Source organism: Stegodyphus dumicola, chromosome 4 (assembly GCF_044657685.1).
Source record: "Stegodyphus dumicola isolate Sdum_Otavi_A_Nest chromosome 4, ASM4465768v1".
Classification (NCBI taxonomy): Eukaryota; Metazoa; Arthropoda; class Arachnida; order Araneae; family Eresidae; genus Stegodyphus; species Stegodyphus dumicola.
Genome location: NC_140771.1, coordinates 190,784,464 through 190,800,859, shown reverse-complemented (window position 1 = coordinate 190,800,859; position 16,396 = coordinate 190,784,464). Strand labels below are relative to the sequence as shown.

General features: G+C 32.6%; 1 long non-coding RNA gene across 1 annotated transcript in view; it reads left to right on the top strand.

Moving 5' to 3' along the window:
• The window catches only part of LOC146997779 (uncharacterized), a 102,566-nt gene extending 90,319 nt beyond the window's left edge, over positions 1-12,247 (top strand). Inside the window, exon 3 of the long non-coding RNA XR_015040533.1 lies at positions 10,605-12,247. This is a non-coding gene — a long non-coding RNA (uncharacterized LOC146997779). The remainder of the gene's footprint in view (positions 1-10,604) is intronic.
• Positions 12,248-16,396: the final 4,149 nt, after the last annotated feature.

Sequence of the window (16,396 nt, the reverse complement as noted above, 5' to 3'; positions counted from 1 at the left end):
CCTGTGAAAATTTGAAAATAGAACGCTGATTTTTGTTGTTTGAATTCTAAATTAATATTACTTGTTTTCAGAAATAAAAGTTTTAAAACCAAGTTTCCATTTTAAATTTTACAAATTACCTTACAAATATTCGCTATCCACAGCTTTAATGCAGAGAATAACTAAATTAAACATTTTGATATTTTCCAGTATTTTTCAGTATTGAGGTAGTATTTTTGAGTGTTGCAGTTCACATAAGCTTTATGAATAAACATGCTAGGGGAGAAAGAATATTAACCAAACACATGGGACCTTTTTACCACTCTAAGTAAAAACAAATTTTATAGGTGAAAATATCCAGAGCAAATTCAGATATCTTCAATAATTTACATCCACAATATAAATAGTATAGGTAATATGAAAGATGTATGGGAACAGTTAACGCTTTTAAAATGTGAGCAAAGATAAGTTGAAGGCTTGAATAGAACATTAATTTTCTCTAATATAAGCTATTGTTGACTTCTTCTAATGTAAGATATTCGCTGCCAAATGAATAGCATCTTTGCTAAATAAGTGCTACTAAATGAAATTTACCCTTACATGTTTTTTACATGTTTTTTCGCTTCCATTTCGTTTGCAAATTTTTTTAAAGAAGTTTCGACCCTCACAGTTCAAATTTATAATGAATTAAATTCTTCGATTCGAAACAAGAATAGCTACTGTTTCGAATACTAAGACCCATTAATGCATTTTTTCCTCAGCAAATATCGTAATTAATTTTGTTAAGTACAATGCCTAATAACTGATGCTCAAAAATTTCTTGCAAATATTTCCTGAAGTGCGTCATTTTGTGGATTTATTTCTACTACTCATTATTTTGATTCAAATTTAAACTAATTACTTAAAGATTCAGTTTCAGAAGAGTTGATGCTGTTATAATATAATCAGACGAGTTTTGAAGAAATGCCAATCAAATCAACGTTTCAAGGATCATTCAGAAATATTTTGAAGAATAATAGCAATTTGATACTCTTCTTGGATCCAATTAAGTTTAATATTTATTCCTTCTTAATTCTGGATATTTGACTGTATTTTCAATTCATTATCTTACGAAAGGCAGCATATTTAGAATATAGAAAACAAAAGAAATATCATTTTATCAACAAAACTCACTAACAATGTATAATAAAGAAATTCTTTTATGTCTTATTATAATGGAGAAAAGAAATAATAATAAATAGCATCTTCAGAAAACTATTTCTAAAATGAAAAATTTTCAAAGTTAAATAAAAAGTAGGTTATTGTATTTCATAAATATTAAATATATTTATTAGAAAATTGTATTAACTTATTCCGATTAATTACGATAAGCTGGTACATGCTTAACAGCTTAAAGAACATTGGTGGATACATTCTAGCAATTTTAAGTTTCAATATAATTTTCAGAAAAACAATTTTTGAACCGTAAACATTACTCCCAATTCACAACAGCACAGAGTCTTATGCACGAGAAAAGAAATTCAAGAACGTAATATCACAAACATATACGCTTTTTCAGAAAAAGCAGCATTAAAATGTGATACTTTTAATTTAAACTAAATACGCGTAAAGCGATTACAGAGTGAATGAAATGATTATAAATGGAAGTCCATAAGACTCATCACTGGGTAGAAATTGCACATTGAATCTTCAAATTAGTAAGTGGTGTTGCTTCGATATGAAAGTAGAGTGCAACATTTGATGATTCGAATACGAAAGGGGAGTTGACATCGATGATTTATTAACAAATTTTCCTTATTTTTGTGCAAACAAATATTAGGCACTACATTCTCCTTTTATATTTTAATGAAAAACATCAACAAGGTATATCACATTAATAAAGAAACACCGCAATGGCGCTGCAGCTGTTACATCACGCAAACACATAGAATAATCTCTTTCCGGTACAAGAAAGGTTTCTCACTGAAACCTGCTAACAGTACACCAGATTTATACATCGATAATAAATGTTCAAATAAATGTAAATCAATATAATACATAACAATATAAATGCAAATCAATACTGAAAATTGCATTGCAAATTATTACGATATGGGGTAACCAATACGAAACGCAAACTTTAACTTTCAAATGTGTAGATCAATCGTATTGGGCTTTCATAAAGTCCTTAAGCCTTACGAATCAAAAAGGAAAGCACACACCCTTCTCTACCTTCATAAAGTTTTTCTATAATTTCAATAGGCCATAATAATTTTGATTTCGTCGATTCCTCCAGCAATATAATCTCACTCTTTTTAATATCGCTTTCAGGAGATTCAGAAAACTTTGTGCAAACTGCAATTCTAGGAGATAATTCTCCTTCCACTTTTTTCCATATGTGTTTCAAAAAGTTAGTTTGATACAGGTTTCTCCTAGTTAAATTCTCCCTGTTAAAAAGGTAAATTACTGAAAATGTCGGTGAAAAGTGCAGAATAAGAAATGTTGTCCTGCCCTTGCAAAAAGAAATGAACAGGTGTGAGAGCTTGTGGCTCTTCATTGTGAACATGCACAAAACGTCTGTGATTCAAAACTAGCTTAAGATCTGAAGAAATAGTCATCATTTCTTCAAAGTCAACAGCAGCCTTTCCCAGAAATTTTCTTACAGGTACTTTGATGCTTTTCATGAGCCTTTAATAAAACCTACCCCACCAAGGCGGGTGAGGCGCAGTTTATTACTACGTTATGTCCTTTATTGACATGAGTGACTTTATCATTTTTAATGATTTGATGAATTTCAATTACTGCAAATTCTAACAGATTTTCATCAGTGTCTTTGAAGCTCTTAGCATTGTCAAAATTATAACTTACAATATCTTCTCCTAGAAAACTAACCCTCCGTTAACAAACCATTTAACTAGTGCAGCTATTCTAAGTACTTATCAAACAAGCATATTTCCTTAAATCTAAAATAAATTTAGAATTTCATACCAAACATTTATTTCGCACTCTTATTTTAAACTCCGTTTATATCTCCCAGCTGAAAACGGGGTTTGCGTCATTAGGTTAAGTCAAAGTTTAAGTCATTAGGTTTTAAGTTCTCCTTCCAAGTTGGCTAGAAATCAGGTGGGTGGCTTAATTGCAGTGGATCGCTCTAGGAAAACTGATTCGCATCTATATTTGTTGTGGAAACTCCTCTGGACAGGATGCCCGCAGCATTATCTTTTCTAGGTTGATGATTCCAATAATTGGTATCTAACAAAGATTGAGTATTTTCTATCTCGTTTTTACGAAAGTTTTTGTATGTACTGGATTTGTCCTTTAATCCCAAATAATGTAATAATCAAATCTGCTCAACAATAATTAGATGTATTAAATTTGAACAACGTTTGACCATTAAAGGAGCTACACATCTTTTATAACAAAGAAAACTAAAGCTTATTCTCTACTCTGCTGATATAGCTTAAAAATACATCATTGTTTCATAGGTTAAGAAAACAGATGAAAAAAGAATGCATTTCAAATGAAATAAATTTACAATTCAAACTTGAAAAAAAAAAAAAAAAATGATCTAGGAATGACGCTATCTTTTAAATGTTTAACTTCACCGCACCACACCTGCTACTTGTGATCCAGTGAGGTTGGAAGTTTGTTTGATCAGATCATAATTCCCTACTTCTTGAGGAATGCTTTTCAGCTCTATGGTGAAATGTCAAAGAATTACGATAATAAATCTTTTAGAAGCAGTTCTGTTTTTGTTAAACTTTTATAGATCTTTTACGTTGAAAGAAATACTGTCCGAATCGGGATCTCAAAGTAGACCCAGTACCTTGGATGATAAATCAAGGCCTTGCGTTCGAGCTCCTTTCCTCATCGATGTCAAACTCCTTTCCACAGTTCTGGAAGATTCATGTAATCATTTTTCCATTTTCTTAATATCATGCTTTAGAGACACTAGGTATTTTTGGAAGCAGGAGATGAGAAAAATAGCAACGCCTTTGCTGGGAATCGAACCAAGGACATCTGGAATACGCGCTCAACGTGCAGACCATCACACCACGAAGGCACGCCAAGAAGGCGGGAGAAACACCTTATAATGCTATATTTTTTTAAGAATTTCCGCACTCTTAGTCATAATCTTGAAATCCGCTTGCATATCTTCAGCGCCTAAAATTAAATCGTCTATTTAAAAGCTTCCTGACAATAACGTGTAAGTATCGGGGAACGAATTTAAGCTTTCAAAACCTTTTGTCAAATTCCAATAAATATCTGAGCTATTAACAAGGAAATATCATTATCCCCGAGCACTTGACTATATCTACAGGTTAAAGGAATTCCTTGCCCTCCATTTTTGCTCTGACACTCTCATTCGACAAATTTATTGCAGTTCTCTAAATTTCATCTGTCTCCAAAGCCTGTATTACTACTTCATTACTTTCAAAAATATTTTACAATCTCACTCCACTTCGAGACACTTTTGCAATCAAAGATCCTTTGCAATAACAATACCTGAGATTTACGACCAACAAATTCTGTCCTAACACACCTCAGTAAGCACTTTCCTAAAATTTAAACAACTGAGTTCAAAACAGTAGGTTGAATTTCTATTTCCTTAGGTTTTTCTTCTCGATTCGGAATAGATTTAGGTTTACTCAAATTTTCAAATTTAAAACAAATAGCCTTGGCATATCTGCCAGAGTATAAGGAAAACTGATAGACATTTTTTCAAAAAACATTTTGTGTTATAACATAAAAAAACATCCGTTTCCCTTAATTCGTTTATTCCTTTTTTGCTGCACAGTTATATTTTTACATATAATCTTACAGTGACATTCACCGAAAAATAAACAAACATGCGAAGTTTTAACCATCAGCCCCGCGAATGGGCTGGCTGCATGGGTGTTTTCGTGGTTTTTCTCATGTGTAACGTGTATACGAGCCAGTTTCCCTTAAAAAGTTCTCCACGAAGGCATCCCTCCCTTAAGACAGATAACCCTCGAGTGCTTTGCTGTAATCTAATAAACCAAACCAAACCAAACTTTTAATCATCAGCTCCGATGCAGTTGTGTCTTGATGCTGATTGCTAGGACTCGAAGAAAAATTTCTTATATTTTTTCTAAAATTATTTTCTTTGTGTTGGTTGTAACAAAAATTATTACAAGACGAAAAATTATTAGAATGGACATGGAACTTTTTTCTCTTGCACTGATTGCATTATGCAAAAATTTCACTTCCCTTAAATCAGACAATTATTTATATTTTAATTAGAAAATTCATGTATCAAGTCTCCTTACATATTTTTGTAATATTAAATTAGTATTATTGCATATGTCTTCAGTTTGACATTCAATTCCTGTAAGCATCTAAGTTGAGATTTGGCTTCAAAATAAAGATTTTGAAATGCCTGAATGTTAGAAGCGTTTTTAAAAAAGTATACAGATGTATTTAATAAATTTGAAAAAATCGAGCACTTATTAAAATGCGTGCGTCTTTGACCAAATGTTTTGGAAAATGATTTAATAGCTTTTCAAAAGTGTTCTGGAGTGAATGAACAAAATCTAATTGGAGAATAATAAGAAAACATACTACCGTTTTCAGAAAAAAAAAAGTACAAATATTAGCAGCAAATTCTAATCCTGCGAAAACAAAACAATTTCTTACTTGCAAATAAATTCTTACTTTCTAACTATCAAAGCAAAACAATCAGTAAATTCTTAAAATTAAAGTTCCAAATTTTTATTTGAAGATCAACGACTTCAAATAACTTTAATAATCACATATTCTATTCAAAAAAATATTCAGGAAAATAATTTATTCACCCTACCATACGATTCGAAGCTCGGCATTTCCGGCGATTTCACCTATTGCTTCGATTTTTTAAAGGAGACTGCACTTTATGTTTCGAATCTGAAAGGGGTGTTGATATCAGCGATCTATTAACAAACTGGTTTTACTTTGGCATGAGCAAATTTGGAAATGTTGAAGAAAGGAGTAGTAATGATTCCTAATCTCATCTTGGGATTCATTCTGCCAGCACTTCCTTAATTATTGCTCCAGATCTGCTATATTTTGAGGTTCCAGAATCTGGCAGCCTGTCATGTTCAATTGGTGAAATGCCTAGTGAATTTGTTGGCCAAGGAACAGTATCACAGCTTTCCCTTGAAGACCCTTGATTCCGCCGCTGAGTACTTTGCAGCAACCATTGTTGCTAGGATCTTCGCACAATAGTGTCCGTGTGGTGCTGTGTCCGTAAGGTGCTATTGTTCAGTATGAATAGTGCGCTTCACATATTCATATAATGCAATTACTTTCGAAGTCGTCGAATTGTCTATAATAGCTTTGACAGCGAAGCAAGCGCATTATTGGTTGTGTCTACCGGGAAGTGCAGCGTCGACGACGAGAAAAGATAAACCGCCCGCCATTGTTATCTGTTTCATACGGTGCTACTGAAGCAGTAGAAATGCGAGATATGATCGAAGTTAACATTGGCTTGTCAGTTTAATTGTTTTCACACTCAGTAGCAAACAATTTGTGTACGAAACTTCAAGAAGAACAGATTATTTCTAAGAGAGCTTAATTTTCTTTCTGTAAAAAGTGTATACAGGAAGCAAGGAGTAACTTCAATGCATTTGTAAGATGTAGTTATAAAAAGTCCATACTGACACTGGGAAAAAGCAAATTCGTTGTCTTAGATCTGTCACTTGTTTTTCATCAAAGTTTGGCCTTTGAATCCAAAACCAATCTTAGTTTGTCTATTACGTCAACGTTTTAAGCTACAGGATACTTTCTCTTTGTCTCAAAACACAATATGCATATAAAGGAAAACGTACCAAATACGTACGTTAGTTTTGCAGCAGATCTAAACCATGTGATTTCAAACTTGTTACCACAGAGCTATTTGGCGGCTACTTTAGCACAATAGTGGCAGCTCGTTCATTACCATTGCAGATGCGGTGACCTCAGCTCCAGGCAATTATGGACGTCATGTATTTGTTTCAGTAATGGAGAGTTTAGTTGTTGGTTCTGGATTGCATAAATCAAGAACTGTGTGCCCATGATGATGTGAATTGTGTTTGTTTGGAGATTAGGAGAGATGTCATGCTGGAAAGAATTTCTGCCATCTCGGCCTGGTATATACTGTTATTTTGATGAAGATGGCCTTGTAACGTTGAATTATGATTTAAAGGTGATACAATGATGTAGTGCATCCGATGGGTTTTCTCAATGTGTAGGCTGTTTATTTGGTTTTCGGTGGTTGGGTCTTGATCCAGTGAAGGTTGCTAAGGGTTCTTCCCAGGTGTTTGTCAAATTTTCTAGGTTTTTCTTCATAATCTTGGGGGTTGAAGGCGACATCATTAAAAGTCATTAAAAGTTGCAGTTTTCTTTGTTTGGAGAACTATAGTTGGTATAGTCATCGCTTCAACATGAATGTAAAGAGAACTCCATCGAGTTTCTGTAAAGCTATCTGATGTGAAAGCTTTTGCTATATTTTAAAAGAAAATGATTTGGACTGAGTGTGCTGAGGTTTCTGGCTGTCATGGGGAACTCTCAGAAAGCAGCGCCATAAGTTATGATCTTATTTATTACTCTTCGGAGAATCATCTTCATTATGTGGCTCCACGTGTAATTTCTAATCGACTTGAACTGCCGTACTATTTTTGCTGTACTTTTTTTTCATTTTTTTTATGCGAGGAATCCAAGTAAATATTGGTCGATGTCCTAAATATTTTATTGTATTCATGCATTTGATTCTATTGTTGTCTATTTTTAGCTTCAGGTTCCTAGTAATGGTGCTGCCTGTTTTATTAACTATGAGGGCCTGAAATTTTATATGGGAGATGTGGAGTTTGATACAGTCTGCTGCAGAGATCATTTAATATGTCTAGGTTTTCTGTGCAATTTTCTTATAGCTGATGTCTTGTTGAAACATTGACAACAAAGACAACGCCATCGGCCAAGGGGAATACTATTGCGTAATGCGGTAACTAATAAACTATGTTTCTACTGAAATTGACGTTCCAGAAGTCCCAATTCTTTCCTTGGAAGTCCTTGGAAGCACCCTCTGGTAACGGTATTACTAGATGAGTATATTACTTATTATGTAGATTAACAATTGCACAACTAATGGTTACTCAGTTTTTAAGGGGTTTGATATTGAAGATTTATATAAATAACGTACAAACTAGGCTTTTTATACTAAAAATTACATTTATTATTATTATTTAGTTCTATGTTATTACCTTATAATTAACCTGTATGATTCTCCACTGTGTAATTTTAAGTTGCAGTTAAAACTGATGAATCTTAAAAACTAGTAAGCGAATAATCGCTTGAGTTCGTGAGACAATAAATTAACTTGGAAAGGGTTAAAAGACCCTTTATTATTTAAATAAGATTTAACAGAACCCCGCCTTCAAACAATAAAGCCGACTCTTGAGCTTGAACTTAAGAGACTAAGAATTAAACTAAACTAATCTTAACTAAAGAGAAATAGCCGAAGCTATCAAAATTCTAACAGTTTCGGCCCCTTAACGTTAATTGACTGCCAAGCTATCAAGGGCCTAAAATGCGGCCGAGCGTAGTAATAGCTTACGAGACAGTAGCCTAAAAAGGCGGACGCGTGCAGCTAGAATATCTGGTATCTCTCTCACTGAGACAGTAGAACATTGCGGTTAAATATCTCTCACATTAACATTCAGACGTGATTCTAAAAGTACGTTCTGGCCGGAAGTGTAAGTTGAAATTAAGAATAGATAGGAAAGGAAGTTTAACTCAAAATTTAACTGTTAATAAAATGAACATAGTCCTTAGAAACCTAGATACAATAAACATGTGGCGCAAAACTATTTATAAATTTTTCGCATGATTACAGTTTAAAATACAACAAATCACCGTAATCTAGTTGCCTATGTGTTTATTCTTCCATATTTCGCTAACTATCACAAAGGAGATCATATTCTTTCATAAAGAAATATATTTGCACCAACAGCTTCAAACATGATTTCTAGAATCTCATCAACTAAGTTACAATTAATTATTTAAAACTTTCACTTTCAGGAGTTTTATTATTTAAAATTTGTATAGGTCCCTTATTTAAGTTCTGACTGAAATCACTTTAAAAACGCATTACAAATAATTAGCACATAAACTGTTTTATTAATAAAAATAATTAGTAAATAAAAGTAAAAAATAAAGAATTTAAATGTCGTTTTATTCTGTAAAACTAAAAGCAATAATCATTTTAAATAATTGGGTATAAACATCCCTAATTGTACTCGGTTATTTATTTGATAAATGTGCATGACCAGAAAAGTGTTGAAGTATTATATGATGTTGTATTTTCATATGTTTTAGTATATAGGTATTTTAAATCTTTTAATACTTTGTTACCATTCTGAGCTTTAGAAGACAATAAATAAAGAATGTAATATAATTTAGAAAAATTTCTAATCCAAGGACATTATGCATTGTTGCTTTGTTCTGAAATATTTATTACGCACTTTATCAGTGCTCGAACCGTTTTTCAGCAATGAAATAATGTATTTGTAAGTTAAAGAACGAAAGACTGTGAATCGATCAAAACTCCATTTGCTAGTCTGAGAACATAGAAAAATATCGCAAGAAAAAGCGTTTTCCTTTGTAGTTGCCATCTCCATATGTTATCAGTCATATCTTTAGATGCGCCTTTGATATATATGCGATATTTTATGCACTAGTCCTCGTATACACGAAATGTCATAAATTATCAGTTGTTATACATACATCAGTCCTCTACTGCGTTACTGTATTATTCATACTTTCTACTGAATGCCACATTTCTATTATTGCTGTTCTAACTTTCCATGTATTGGAGCTTGCAAAATCTTTAATAGGAATATCTGCAAAGACGCCAGGTTTGAAACGTACGAAATAGATGTTTATAATTTAGTGATATCGCTATCTTTCCTAAAGAATTCTTTTATAGTATTTTGATCCAGTTTATGCAAAATAATTTTGAGAACATTAATTCATATTCCTACCACATTCGCATGGAAATATACGAATAAATCTGCTACATCGGGTTTGTGATTAATATTTATAGGCAAAGACTTATCACAAACTGCCGCTCTGTTACATTAAAGTTTTAAACTGCTCGCGACTTGTAAAAATTCTGCACATTATCTTCGGAAATTATCAGCCTTATTATACACGCACTTTCATGTGTGTTATGACTGATAAATAAGCAGTTGCACATCGATAAACACCGATATACACAGGCAGCTGCGGTTTTTAGTTTATGTAATTTCTTTTATTAATTAGCTGCGTTCATACAAAGCCTCATATTTAAAAGTACCGAATATTTTCTTCTTTGGATGTGGGATATACTCAAATAATTATTAACACGACTTGAAGGTAACGAAGGCAATTGTTCCTTAATTGCAGAAGCATGCAAATGCTGCTTTAAACACAAGTAATTACCAATTTCTTTAGGGATAGAATAAACTTCCTTTCTTCTGCATTGACTTGTAAAAACGTTTTTACTGTTTTCATTTTTATCCAACGCGGTAATTGAACATAACAATGTCTGCTATTTCAGAAATAAATTAATTTAAATTTGGAAATTCTTAACATATTAATCCTTGTTTTCTTTGAAATATTATATTTTTCAGGAGAAGGGAACGTGGAGACTCGACTGATCCCAAACTCTGGATCTCCAGTTACTAGTTGGATGCCCAGTTGCATTTACGTCACGACAGCTGGCACAATAAACTCGATAATCCCTTTTGTGCTTTGTACGTAAAAGGGGACAACGGTGATGCTCAAGATTCAATAGAATTAATCCAAGCAATAGCTGATTATAGTTCATTACCTTTTTAGTTCGTGCCACAATGTAAGGATATCTGGTTATTTGGGGCAGAAAACTTGAAACATCAACTATATGATTATGGAATTCGAACCACGTATCTGAAGGTTGCTAGAAGGATGTGCTACCATTTGCATAGTGGGAGGATGCCCGAAGAAATGCAGCAATTCCAAACCGCATGGATCTTAGAATTATAAACACCTTTTTTTATAACAACATTTTAAAGCATTAATGTCTTTTCTTCACTCGAAAATGCAAATTTTTAAAGAAGAAAAACACTGAAATAAGATACAGTGTTTAAATACTTAAAATTCTCAGAGAATAGCCATGCAATTACCAATGTCTATAAAATGCAACACATTGAATATTTAACTTGGATAATGAAACATTAAATTCAATTGCGACTCTGAATAGCAAATAAAGCCTAATAGAAACTATTCCCTAATTAGAAAGCACCTATTTTAGTAATGCATTGTTAAGGAAAGAATAGTGTCCTAATTTGAAAGAGTTTCTTATGAACTCTTAACTGCTTTATTTTCTGCCTGTTTGTCAATGCAGGGATTAGTAAGGATTAAGAAGGGAGAGAATGTAACAACGAATTTTCACTCTTTTAGAAAATTTAATACGGGCGACAAAAGAGACAGCTACGTAGCTTAATCTGAAACGGGCCATGATGCGGGTGAAATGTGCGTAATTTAGTCACACAAAAAGATTTCAATGTAAGAAATTCAATAAATTCAAATAAAACATAACATAATTACTATATTTATATTTTAATAAGTAGAATATTCAAATATAAAAAACCGGTTTACATGTTTCGTTGCTTTAAACAGATCCATGTAATTATGTTTTATTGAGTAAACAAACCTTTTTGAAATTGTCAGCAGAAGTGTTAGTTTCTCTTTACATTAGATTTTTTGTTAACAATGATTTCGGATTTAGTTCCAAAATTTACTATATTAATTAGAATATTCATTATAACTTTAAATTTCAATTTTGTAATTAATTAATTATTATTTGGGCATACTGCTTTAACAATATTTATTTCTATTACGTAGATGATGATAGACTTACAGTAAATTTTACCATCGCTTAGAAGTAGTTTTAACTTATACTATGTCAGATTTCAAAATGTAACAATTTGATCCGTATTTATGTACGTTTTAGGAGTTCAATTAAAATTATTTTTTGAAAAAACACACACTGAGCAAAATCAATTATAAAAGGGGGAAAAACTTTCAAATTGTTTATTAAGACTTTTTCACATTTTTTAGCAGTTTTTAATTTCAGTAAACGTATACCTGCAAATAAACGTATTAATATTTAACTGTTGGATATAAGCATAAATAAGACTTGATTTGAAATTTTATCTGAATGACAAGGAAAATCTTCAGATGTAAGTATTTTAGTTCTCTACACGTTTCTATTTTGTAAAATGTGTTCAATCAAATTTAATGTGAAAATAAACCACAGAATAAGCTCTAAAATGTCATTTTCAATAGCCATATTAACGACCTTTTATTTAATTAATCTTATTAAAAAGTAAAATATGAAAGTAAATGATATGTTTACATGCAAACACATTTTTGTAGGAGGTTAAATAACCCGGAGCCTTGGACAAAATCTTTTTTTTTTTTTTTTAAGCACGGCAACATTTTATTGTTGAACTACCTTCAAAATGATGAAGAAATAAAATATACACATCCTGCCTACTAAGCATACACGGCTTCAGCCTTCATCAGCCTGACTGCTGGAGACATCTTTAATCTACGATGCAGTGAAATGGAATATGCTACACAATAGGCATATTATTTTTTAGGGGTTATTTCGACTGATGCACTGGATCTCATGCTGTGCGCGGGATAATTAAAAATAAGTTAGCCATTTTTTTTCTAGGCAAAGAGGAGAAGATGTGACGATTGTGCGACAATGTGTGTGATGTATTCTGACATACAACGTGTTGAAAGAGAGTGTTCTAGATTAGCGTTAACGGGATGAAGAAGGTAGATCTAATGCAACCAGAACGGATCATGTTCATAGAATGTCATCGAAGAGCTACGGATACCTCATCGAAAAAAAACTTTCGAGAATATTATATATTAAATAATAGTCAAGTGGTCTTCTGCTAAAAGGAAGGCTACGCCACACACACATCGTGCCAGATAGGAACACATCACGCGGATCACGCACGATCGTTACAATCGGATCATCGAACAATCGTTACAATCTCTAAGCCTTCCAAGCATGGAACTTCCAAGCTCTCGTATTCCAAGCATGGAATGGATGCGTTCATGTCCTATTTTACCATCGCTCAGTGGTAGTTTCAACTTATACTATGTAAAATTTCCAGTTGTTTTTATCATCATTTTAGGGGACGACACATCCTTTATGAATCCTTCTTGTTCTCGTTAACAAACATCCTCTATCTCTCTCGTCTTCCATATTACGCTATTGAAATATCTGGAAAAGTCTCCAGCTCAAACTAAATAACAATTAAAATCAATTGATCGTCATGAAGTAGGCCGATACATCTTCATATTTTTGCTTCATCTCATGCATTCTTCTCTCATCACAGCATAACTTCTATATCAGTCTTCCATCAGGTCCATAACTTTTTATACTGTTTTTCGCCTTTGCCTATACTCGTCAGAACACCTAAGTAAGCTTTCTTCTTTCTTCCGCTTCGTTTCTCTATTCCTGTTTTCCTTTTCTGTTTTCCTCATTATTTAATTTTTGATCTAATTATTAAGAAGTAAAACTGAGTTTTCATGTAACCACGCTTCATGTAATCTTATATTAATTAAAGATTTTCTCAGTTCCTTTTATATTGCTTTTTCAAGAATCCTACTATCTGCAGAACTGCGTAGTTTGGGAAAGTCATCACTATACTTTGGCTTTTCTCTTCGTAGACTATTTCATGAACTTTGGTGTAAAGAAATAATCCTGATTCTTAAAATGCAGGACACAGCAACATCCCTTAATAAATACTTATTATTGGCGGAAGTTTCTTTCCCAAGAGCTTGTTTAAAAAGTGGATGCAGAGGACACACCTAAGAGCGGCTGCAAAAGTTTTTATCAGTGAACAATTTCTTTCCGCTAGAAGTGTAAAGATTAAAGAACATTTTGAAAATTTTAGAGTATTACTGGGACTCTGATTATGATTTTCTCTTCCATAAAGTGTGTCTACGAGTAGGTGTTTAGGATTAAAATTAACATTTACTTTCAAAATTGCGACAGAGAATTTACAGGTAAAATATATTTGAAATCAATTTGGAAAGTACTTCAAGCTTAAATTGAAATGTAGGGAAATAACTACCTGGCTGAAAAGCTCATGTCAGAGAATTTCGCAAAGTTATATTAATAAGAGGAAACTTTTGTTAGCAATAAAAGTGCAAAGGTCAAAGAACTTTCGCAACATTTATATTGCTCGCCGGTTTTTCAGCCAGTGAGAACTAAACTGAAGAAAATTTGCATAATTTTAATGATGATAGTAAATGTTTTCTGAGAATATCATAAGTTTGAAGAAATGTATATTACATCTCAATAATTTCGAAATATGGTAAGAAACATATATCCTGCACTCGTATTCCAATGGGGTATGTTCTAATTCAAGACCGTTTTTAGTATTTTACTAGGAGGAAATGCCCAAAGTGAAGCTTAAAATATTGGCTTCTTACCCTATTGCTCTGTTTATTTACAAATGTTCGAAGGCTATTCAAATTTAAACAATATTGAAAGCATTTTGTCAAATATTGAAAAATCGGCGGAAATATTTTTTCAGGAATATGTCGAATTTTGCAAAATTATTTTAAGCTGAATAGATAAGAAGGTTTTTTTTTTTTTTTTTTGCTTAGTTTTTATTCATCCGCTGTAAGAAATCTTTTTATGAATTTATGCTACTATATTGATATAGAGGGGAAAATTAATGCTTTTGATAATGTTATGATGATTTTTTATACACTGATGTTCATTCAATTTACTACACGCGACGGAACATTGAAATCCACACGAAATGTAGTAAAACACGATATGCAAATGATTAGTATTTCACGCGAGGAGGGAACATTCAGAAACATCGAGAAAGCATAAAGCATAATATTAAAAATTAAAATGTTGAACTTTTTAATTGGTAGCTGTGCTTATTCGTTGCCTTTTTGTAATTGAAATCGTATTATACCTAGTATTACTAGAATAATCGCATTATTCTCCATCGCAGAATTTGATTGTACAGTGTCACTGCTGTCTTTTCAGACAGTGCTCGAGATGGCAGACGTCTTCTTCGCATTCGTCTTGCTTCTAGGAATGTTATAGCCACATCACGTATCCAAACTGAGTTTGTGAAAAAGCACTACATATCTTCACGTATGGTGTGTTAAAGACAACAACTCTATTTAATATCAGCAAGGTTATAAGCACCTTCCTAAAGCGTGCCTTCGTAGTATAGTGGTTCTGCACGCTGGGCCGGTATTCCAGGGATCCGTGGTTCGATTCCCGTCGAAGGCGGTTGATAATGTTTCATCTTGTCTGCTTCCAAGAGATACCTAATGTCTCTACAAGGTGACATTTGCTTTGCCTTCCTTTGACGTTATAGCACATATACCAGCGCCTATAATGGTCAGTGACGTACCTGAATGCATCTGTTATGAGGTGCATTCAATAATGTGCACTGCAAAAAAAATTACAAATAAATAAAAAATAATTGACAGTTCTATATCTTCTATTCTACTGGGTTGATTGACAAAATTCAAATCGCGTTTTTATGTCTCGAAAGCGCGATTTAGGATATATATTAGATTTATATACGGCATTGTTCCAACATAGGTATTGTGGAAAAAAATCGAACTTTTTCTGAAATAACATACCAATATTTTTCTATTTTTCGATTCTACGACTCAAAGTATGCATAGATATTAAATTTTGTAAAATGTTGTGCGGAGTTTACGGAGAAATTTATCTTGGAGCAATGTTTTTCAGTCTGCGCTAAGACTAATTCGCTTGCCGAACTTCTTAATATTTGGCAACCAATTTTCCTTTCCGTTCCATTATGCCGGAGCGGAAAAAAGGCACCTCGTTCTACCTTTTTGCATTGCGCATGAGGGGAGAAACGTCCCATCGTTCCTACTTTCTAATAATTTTAGCAAAATGTCTAAACCACATTTGATGTTTTATCGCTTTCAACAAATATGCCACGTTTCAAAACGCGCCAACACAGGAATTCACGTATATCTTCAGAAATTATGAATGAAAAACTGTAATTTTTTGCAGGTATGCTTATAAATACGTCTTCTTTAAGAGGATGGTAAAATTTGTATAGATTATAATTCAAATTTGTTTTTGAAAAAATTATAAAAATTATTTAAAAATAGAAATTTTAAAAATGGATCATAAAAAAATGGGCGAATTTTATTTGGAATGAACCTGAATTTTGCAATGTGAAAGGCAGAATCAAATAAGTTTAATAAAAAAAGAGAGATTAATAAATATATACCAAACTCAATTGACATTGAGGGGCTAAAATTTTGAGAGCTAATTTTTTAAAAACTAATCGTACGATTTTTACAAAACGTGGCAGTCTAGCATAATTTGAGTTGTAGAATC